The 7,173-nt window shown below is 55.5% G+C and overlaps 1 long non-coding RNA gene across 1 annotated transcript; it reads right to left on the bottom strand.

Moving 5' to 3' along the window:
* Positions 1 to 1,976: 1,976 nt before the first annotated feature.
* LOC149993925 (uncharacterized) lies at positions 1,977 to 4,211 on the bottom strand. Its single transcript, XR_016507765.1, has 2 exons — positions 3,926 to 4,211; positions 1,977 to 2,171 (listed from the first exon to the last, which is right to left on the bottom strand). It is a non-coding gene; the product is annotated as an uncharacterized LOC149993925 (long non-coding RNA).
* Positions 4,212 to 7,173: the final 2,962 nt, after the last annotated feature.

The raw sequence follows: 7,173 nt of genomic DNA, 5'->3' as shown, positions 1-7,173 counted from the left end.
GCCATCGCCAAGAACCACCTGGGATGCAGCCAAACAGCAGTCCTGCCCCAGGAGAGACAGGGAAGCCACCGTGAGACCGGCAGGGTGACACGTCCTGCAGCAGAAGCTGGACACACTGTCGCGCCGATCTCGGACTTGGGCCTCCGGAACCGAGGTGGACGCTGTGTGGTTCCGGGCCCGCTGAGCCTGGCCGTCTACTCTCGGGGTTCTCAGTCCCAGCCCCTGGTCTCCCTGCCGGGCCCCTTGGCCCCTGCCGGTGCTCTCAGCAGTGACATCCCTCTGGGCCCTTCCCTGGACACCCGTCCCTGGTCTCCAGTGTAACAGTGAACTTGGATTGTTATGCCCACATCAAACACCAGACATGACTCTTGCTGCTTCTGACGTAGGGTGAGGAGCCTCCCGGGCCCGTTCCTCCGGGACACAACTTTCTGTGACCATGTAGCACAGCTGGGGCGGCACAGGCGCTGCTGGTTGTTGGGGGGCTGCGTCTCCAGCGGCGTGGATGCTGCAGGCAGTAACCATCGACGCGTTACGTGGACAGTAGCCTGACCCGCACGCGTTTCGGGGCTTATTTAAAATCACGCTTGGTAAGAAAATGCTAAGAGAGGAGGTGCTATTTTAAATTAGGAGACATTTAAGACTTTTTTTTTTACTTCTTAAAGCTGCTTTTATTATTCCTTCTTATCTTCAGTTTTTGCTAATGTTAAAAAGCTAAAAAAAAACAAAAAAGGAAGGAAGGAAAGAAGACAACCGTGGGATGGAATGGGTTGAGCTGCTAGGACATTCTCAGCTCCTGGACCTTGGGGTTCAGCAGCTCATCCCATCGGGGTTCGGGGCGCGCCCGGCGCTGGGAGGGACCGTCTTGTCCAAGGGCACGGCAGCCTCGCAGGCAGGACTGTCGGGGTGCCTGTCTCCGCCTGGCTGCGCAGCTCAGGCGTGTTCCTGGACCTCCCCAGTCCGCTGTGCCCTCCGCGAAGTGGAGGTAACAATGGTGGCTATTTCCTGGGGCTGCAGTGAGGGTCGCAGGAGCAGGGGAAAGCTCAGAGCCGGGCTCAGCCGTTAGCATTAGCAGGGCCGGGGAGGGATTCGGGGGGGCGGGAGAGCAAAGCCCCAGATGGGTAAACGCAAACACAGACTGAAATCCTCCCGGGCAGGGGGAGGGGCAGGATGGCTTCATCTGTCCTCCCAGCAGGCCTGCCCGGTCCGTGACTAGTAATAAAAAGTGGTAAAGAAATCAAAGGTGACAGGGAGCCAGAGGGTGTAAAGAAGTGGCCTTTGGACCCAGACAGGCCCCAGGGTGAAGGCCTGCTGCCTGCGTACCTGTCCTGACCTCAGGCTGGGCCAGTTACGTTTCCTGAACCTCACTTCTTCATTGATAAAGTGAGGGAAACAGTTGCTAAAGTGGGAAAATCCTAGTAGCGTCGTGAGGATTACATCAGTTAATGGAGTGGCTGACGGGGCAGAAATGCCATCTCCCGAGAGCGGCTTTGCTCTTGCTCTTCTTCTGCTTTTGTTTGTTTAGAAGGAGAGATGAAGGGTTTCTCGTCGAACGCCTTCGCTTCGAAGATGGAGCAACTCAGAGCGGAGGCGCTGACTGGCCGGAGCTCTCGGGGGCTGGGCTCAGGGGTCTTTGCCAGGTCTCTGGCCATTCCGTGGGGACCCCGTGACCCAGCTTCGATGACAGGGCAGGAGGACATCTGAGATCCTGGCTGGGGACTGAGCGGGAGAAACCTAACCCTGCCGGGACTTCGTCAGCTCCCCAGCAGGCCTGTACCAATTAGTTTAATGGACTCTTGTGTGTGGCCCCAGCTAGCGTGCAGGAGGGGACAGTATTTATTTGCGTCTTTCTTTCACGACCTAGGTTTCACAAAGGGGCATCCTTATATTGACTGGGACGCTCTGGGTACCAGGAAACTATGCCTGTCTACCCTTGTTGCCACAGCAGCAAGGTCCTGAAGGGCACCAGAGGCCTCATGTCCTGCCTTGTTCTTTAATATTCAGAGAAAAAAACAGTGCCTCGGCAGGTGTGGGTCAGCTGGTTGGAGCATCGTCCATAACCAAAAGGTTGTGGTTTGATTCTCGGTCAGGGCACAGGCCTGGGTTGTGGGTTCCATCCCCGATCCGGGCGTGTATGGAGGAACTGGTCAGTGTTTCTCTCCCTCCCTTCTTCTCTAAAAGCAATGAAAAAAAATGAAAAAATAAATGTGACCACTCAGATCTCATACTCTGTCCAAGAAAAGAAAATCCAGCACTACCGTTTACGTGGTTTGGAGAATCACACAAATTGTTGGGAAGCTGCGGAGTGATTTGTTTAAATGAGATGCCGACCTCCCTGGACCCGAGCTGTAGCTTCGGGGCACAGCCCTGGATGCTGTCTAGCAGGGCCTTCAGGTTTTGCAAAACTTAGCAAGTGACAATGCTCCCGCACCCCCCTCCCACCACACACACACACTGGGGGACACCGGTAGCAAGCGTCACTTTCCGGGGCCACTTGCCGTGGACTGAGGGCCCTGGATCCATCTCTGCACAGACATCCCGAACGTTCCCACGGAACCTATTTTCCCAGCTGGGGACGGGCAGGAGCAGCTTACACGTTTAACTAGAGAAGGGAACGTTTAAACTTGGGCAGAGGCACCGGCATTTTTTTCTCTTTGTGTTTGGAAAATCACTTCGGTTGGCATGTTCATCCACAAAGAAAGAGGGATCCAGGAATTCTCTGCCAGTTGGAGCCTTTCAAATGCTGGCCTCCCTCGAAGAGATCACAGACACACGATCTCCGGTTTTCTATTTCCAGCCTGTTTAGCCTCTAACTTCCCTGCGAGGAGTCTAGAAAGTGTGAACTCAAAGGGAGAGAGAAATGAACATGCATCCTAGGGGACTCGCCCGAGACGGACACAAAGCGAAGGAAACGTTGACTAAAGGGACGTGGGAAGCTGCTGGACGGCCAGTGACCCAGCACGAGCCTGGTCCCGCGGGTGAGCTCCTCGCCACCTGCGCTCATCCCAGCAGCTGGTTTTGCTTTCTGCAAAACACCTAAGGCTGTCTAAGATTATTTTAGGTGCTTGCGTGTCTCATCCCTGCCTTTCCCCATTGAAGTGGAAGCTCCAGAGAACAGGTCTGTCCTGATCTGTGCTGTTCTGCCCGCGACTGGATGGAGTGGGTGCGTAATTGGTGCGTGCTGAGTGAGGGGCCGGGCAAAGTGAGGCTGCGGCTGGGCTGACTGGTTCACTTTGCTCGGGGGAGGGGGGCGTGTGGGTGTCAGGGTGAGCTCCGCCCCCAGCCCTCCCCCACTGTGGAGAACAGGAACGGCCGTCCCCGGGGTCTCCTTAGGCTTTTAATTTCTTGGGCTGTTCTAGGAAACGGGGAAAACCCTAGTGGTTCCCAGCCAGGAGGCTCCTCGTGCTGACGTCATTATCTGCTGATCTACGTCACAGTACCCACATGGAACAGCTTAAAACAGCAGATTTCCGGAAGTTTCTGCAGGCCAGGAGTTCGGGCGTGGCCCAGCTGCGGGTCCTGACTCCGAGCCTCTCCATGCTGCAGCGCCGCCGTGGGCCAGGTCTGTGGTCTGAAAGCTTGGCCAGGCCTGGAGGAGCCCCTCCAAGTCAGCTCAGGCACCAGGCTGTCCCCGGACACCTCGGTTCCTTACTGGCTGTTGATAACAGGCCTTGGGATTGAACATCATTCTGGCCACTGACTCCCTGACGGATGGAGTGGAAGGCATTAGCTAGCTGGTCAAAATTACAGCCGACGGAGCGGGTCTCAGGGGAGGATCAGCTGGGGACAGGCCCCGGCTGGGGCAGGGTGGGCCTGGGGCCTGGCCTCGTCTGCGGGGTTGCTGGGCTAGTCTGTCTCAGTGCAGCCTTCGGCAGGAAGCAGGTCTGAATAGACAGAAAAGTAGGCCTTCCAAGGGTTTCCCACGCACCTGAGAGGCGAAGCTGAGAGCGGGTGAAATTCAGCGGCCGATTCTCTCTGGGCCTCAGGAGAGCCGCTTCTGAGAAGTGCCCCGCGATACGCATCGCGCCCCAGTTCCACCGAGTGAATCGGGCTCTGATGGCAGCTGGCAGCCGGCCCCGATCACGAGCCCCGTCCCGCAGGTTCGGCACAGACGAGCTTTGTCATTTCTCGGAGGGAGCTGCTGCCTTGTCTCTCCCGGGCACAGAGCCGCCCCCGGCCCCGCCCAGCCCTGAGGAGATGCCGATTTAAACCTCCCCGATGACCAGCCTTCGTTCGGGGAGGAGGACCGACTGGCCACGGGGGCCCAGTAACCTCAGGGGCACCGGCACTTGGCCAAGCCAGCGGAAGCCTCGCCAAACGAGAGGATGTCACTGGGAGGAGAGCCTCTGAATACCAGTTCCCTTTGCTCTGGCCCTGGAGAGGATTCATTAAATGCGTGTGAAGGGCTTGGAACATTTAAGCTGTTTAAGGGTTATTGTTCTGTTTCCGAGAGAAACAGTAGAAGCCTTGGCTCATTAAAGCTGTCGTGCTGTAGCAGAGTGCTTTTTCCCGATATCTTTGAGAGCTAGTTTTTATTAAAAGAAAGAAAAACGAAATGCGCCTTTGAATACATGTATATGCTTGCTGGACAGTCCACGGGGCTAATCGATGTTCCTGTTCATTAAGAAACAAGATGTGGGAAGTAGTTTCTTTTTGGCCACTGAGGGGGCAGTCGCTAAGCTGAAAGGTGTAGGGACACTTTCACTAAAACATGAGCAGACAGGCACTCACATTCTTCCAAGGGACCCTGAGATGTGACCTTGGCGTTCAACGCGTTCTGATGACCTTGCCCGTCTTCCCTGAACCGGGCAGGTCCTCCTGCTGTCCCTTGGTTGGCAGATCTGCCCAGGGACCGTTCTGCTTTGTGTCCAGGTGTGCTGTCTGAAAGAGGGGCCGTAACTGCTCTTTCCGCCCGTCGCGGCTGAGGACGCGCCTCCCTTGGTCTGTACCCCTTCTCCGCGGCTGCTGTAACGGGCACCGCACGCTTCACGGGTCAGCACCACACGTGTTCTCTTACACTCCGGAGCCTGAAGCTCTAAAGTCCGTCTCATGGGGCCAAAGTCAAGGCATTGGCACGGCCGGTTCCTTCTGAAAGTGCCAGGGGAGCACCCGCGTCCCCGCCTCTCGGCGTTCTGGAGGCCCCTGCGGCCCTTGGTTCGCTGCCCCCGTTACCTTGACCCCCACTCCGCCCTCACGCCTTCCCGCTGGCCGTCCTCCCTCTTCATAAAGACCCTGAGGTTACACTGGCAGCGCCGGGAGAGTTCCAGATCATGTCCTCGGCTCAAGAACCCTCACTCACTCACACCTGCAAAGTCCCCTTGGCCACGCGAGGTGGCGTGCTCACAGGTTTGGGGGGTCAGGTTGGGGACATTTTGGGGGGGCCGTTTTTCTGTCTACCGTCGTCTGCACCCCTCAACCTCCTGTTGCTTCTTTCCTGCCCGCTCAAGCCAGGCCCCGATCTAACTGTTTTACACGGATGAACTCAGGTTATTCTCGGTCACCCTGGGACGGGGGCGGGGTGGGGGGTCCTGTTCTGACAGATGAGGAAACTAAGGCAAAAAGGTTAAAGTACCTCCCGGGGGCCACTACTTTGGTTCTCAGGCCTGGGCAGCGTGGCGTCCGAGCCTGCGCTCTTGCTCAGGACCACGGGGTCACAACGCCTTTACCTCGGTCCTTAAAGACTCTTTACTGCCGTCGTTTCTGAATAACGTGATTCAAAATACTGGTCACCACTACACCCTGAATGTTACATACACACCTTCATTGTTGAATTATCGGGGACAGTTTTAGAGAGTTGCCCAGATAACACAAAATATACTTTTATGAATTCTTCTAGCGTTTTTAATATGAAAACTCTGAATTTAGAAATTCTTGAAGAAGACTTGAGGGCTCTGGAGAAGAACGCATGGGTAAACCCTCAGGGACCTGCCCTGGCTGGGTGCCTCAGTCGGTTGGAGCGTCATCCCAAACACCAAAAGCAAAAGCTGGCAGGTTCGATTCCCGGTGGGGGTGTATACAGAACACAACTGATTGATGTTTCTCCTCCCTCCCCCCAAATCAATAAACATATTCTTGGGTGAGGATTAAATAATAATAATAATAGTGGAGACACACAGGCTCAGTCAAAGAGAGAAAGCTTTGGAGTCCGTGAAACATGGATGTGCGTGTCCCCCCGGCACTGATGTCTGTGCCCTGGGAAAGTTCCTCTGAGTTTCCTTATCCAGAAAATTCCCCCTTCATAATGTTCATTTGAGTCAAGTAACCCGTGAACGTAAGCACACATTAAGAGGTCAATAAATGCTAGTTCTCTCAAGAAAGAAGGGGCAAAATACCTGTGAAAGGCGAACAGAAAACATGTCAAAGAGAAACCACACAGATCCATAGCCAGCCAGAGGTTTTAAGGACATGACCCTTGTCTGATATTTCTTCATTTGCTCAACAAAGACGTGAGGGCTCTCTGTGGGCCAGGCCTCGATGGGGACACCATGGCGAATGTGACATGGCCCTGCCCTCAGAGGGCTTAGTGTGCTCCTTCACGTTAACAGGACTTTACATTCTAATGACAGCAAAGGAAAGGCGTGGATACGGAATGAGGATGTGTGTGTTTGGGGTGGGGGGTGGGGGGCAGGGATGGTGGAGAAGCACCGGACAGAACTCACGGCGTTGCAGAGGACATAGACGGACGTCCGGAAGGTGGATGCTGTTGGTGCCTCCGACGCCCTCAGACCACAGCTACGTGACAACCTAAGTGATTTTCTAGCTTCTTGCAAACGTTAGGGCCTGGCGTGACCCGTCTTCCCGAAGAAACAGATTAAATTTGTGAAAAGAAAAAGACTGCTGTGGGCTAGTGCATTTCCCGACCATCCGAGCTTCGGGGAGCTTCCTGCGGCCTCACTTTGGGCCTCTCGCCGGTAGCTCCAATTTCCTCGCCACCACGTCAGGCGGACTTTGCCAATATGATCACCAGCCCCAGACAGTGACCGACCGGCATCAGAGGCGGGGCAAGGAAAACGCTGATTCTGCTCTGCTTCGGGCCTGTGGGATGTGGTAGGGACCTGCTTCCCTTCGCCCAGCTGATGGAGACCTACCAGAGGGTGAGGAGCGCCTCCCACTTCCAAGCCGAGAAAGGCTCTCAGGCTGCTAACAGCAGAGCTGAGCTTCGAAGGGAATGCTGAC

This window comes from Furipterus horrens, unplaced genomic scaffold (assembly GCF_987537825.1).
Source record: "Furipterus horrens unplaced genomic scaffold, mFurHor1.1.pri manual_scaffold_13, whole genome shotgun sequence".
NCBI classification, from domain to species: domain Eukaryota; kingdom Metazoa; phylum Chordata; class Mammalia; order Chiroptera; family Furipteridae; genus Furipterus; species Furipterus horrens.
The sequence above is the reverse complement of the archived record's forward strand: the minus strand, read 5'-3'. Positions and strand labels throughout refer to the sequence as shown.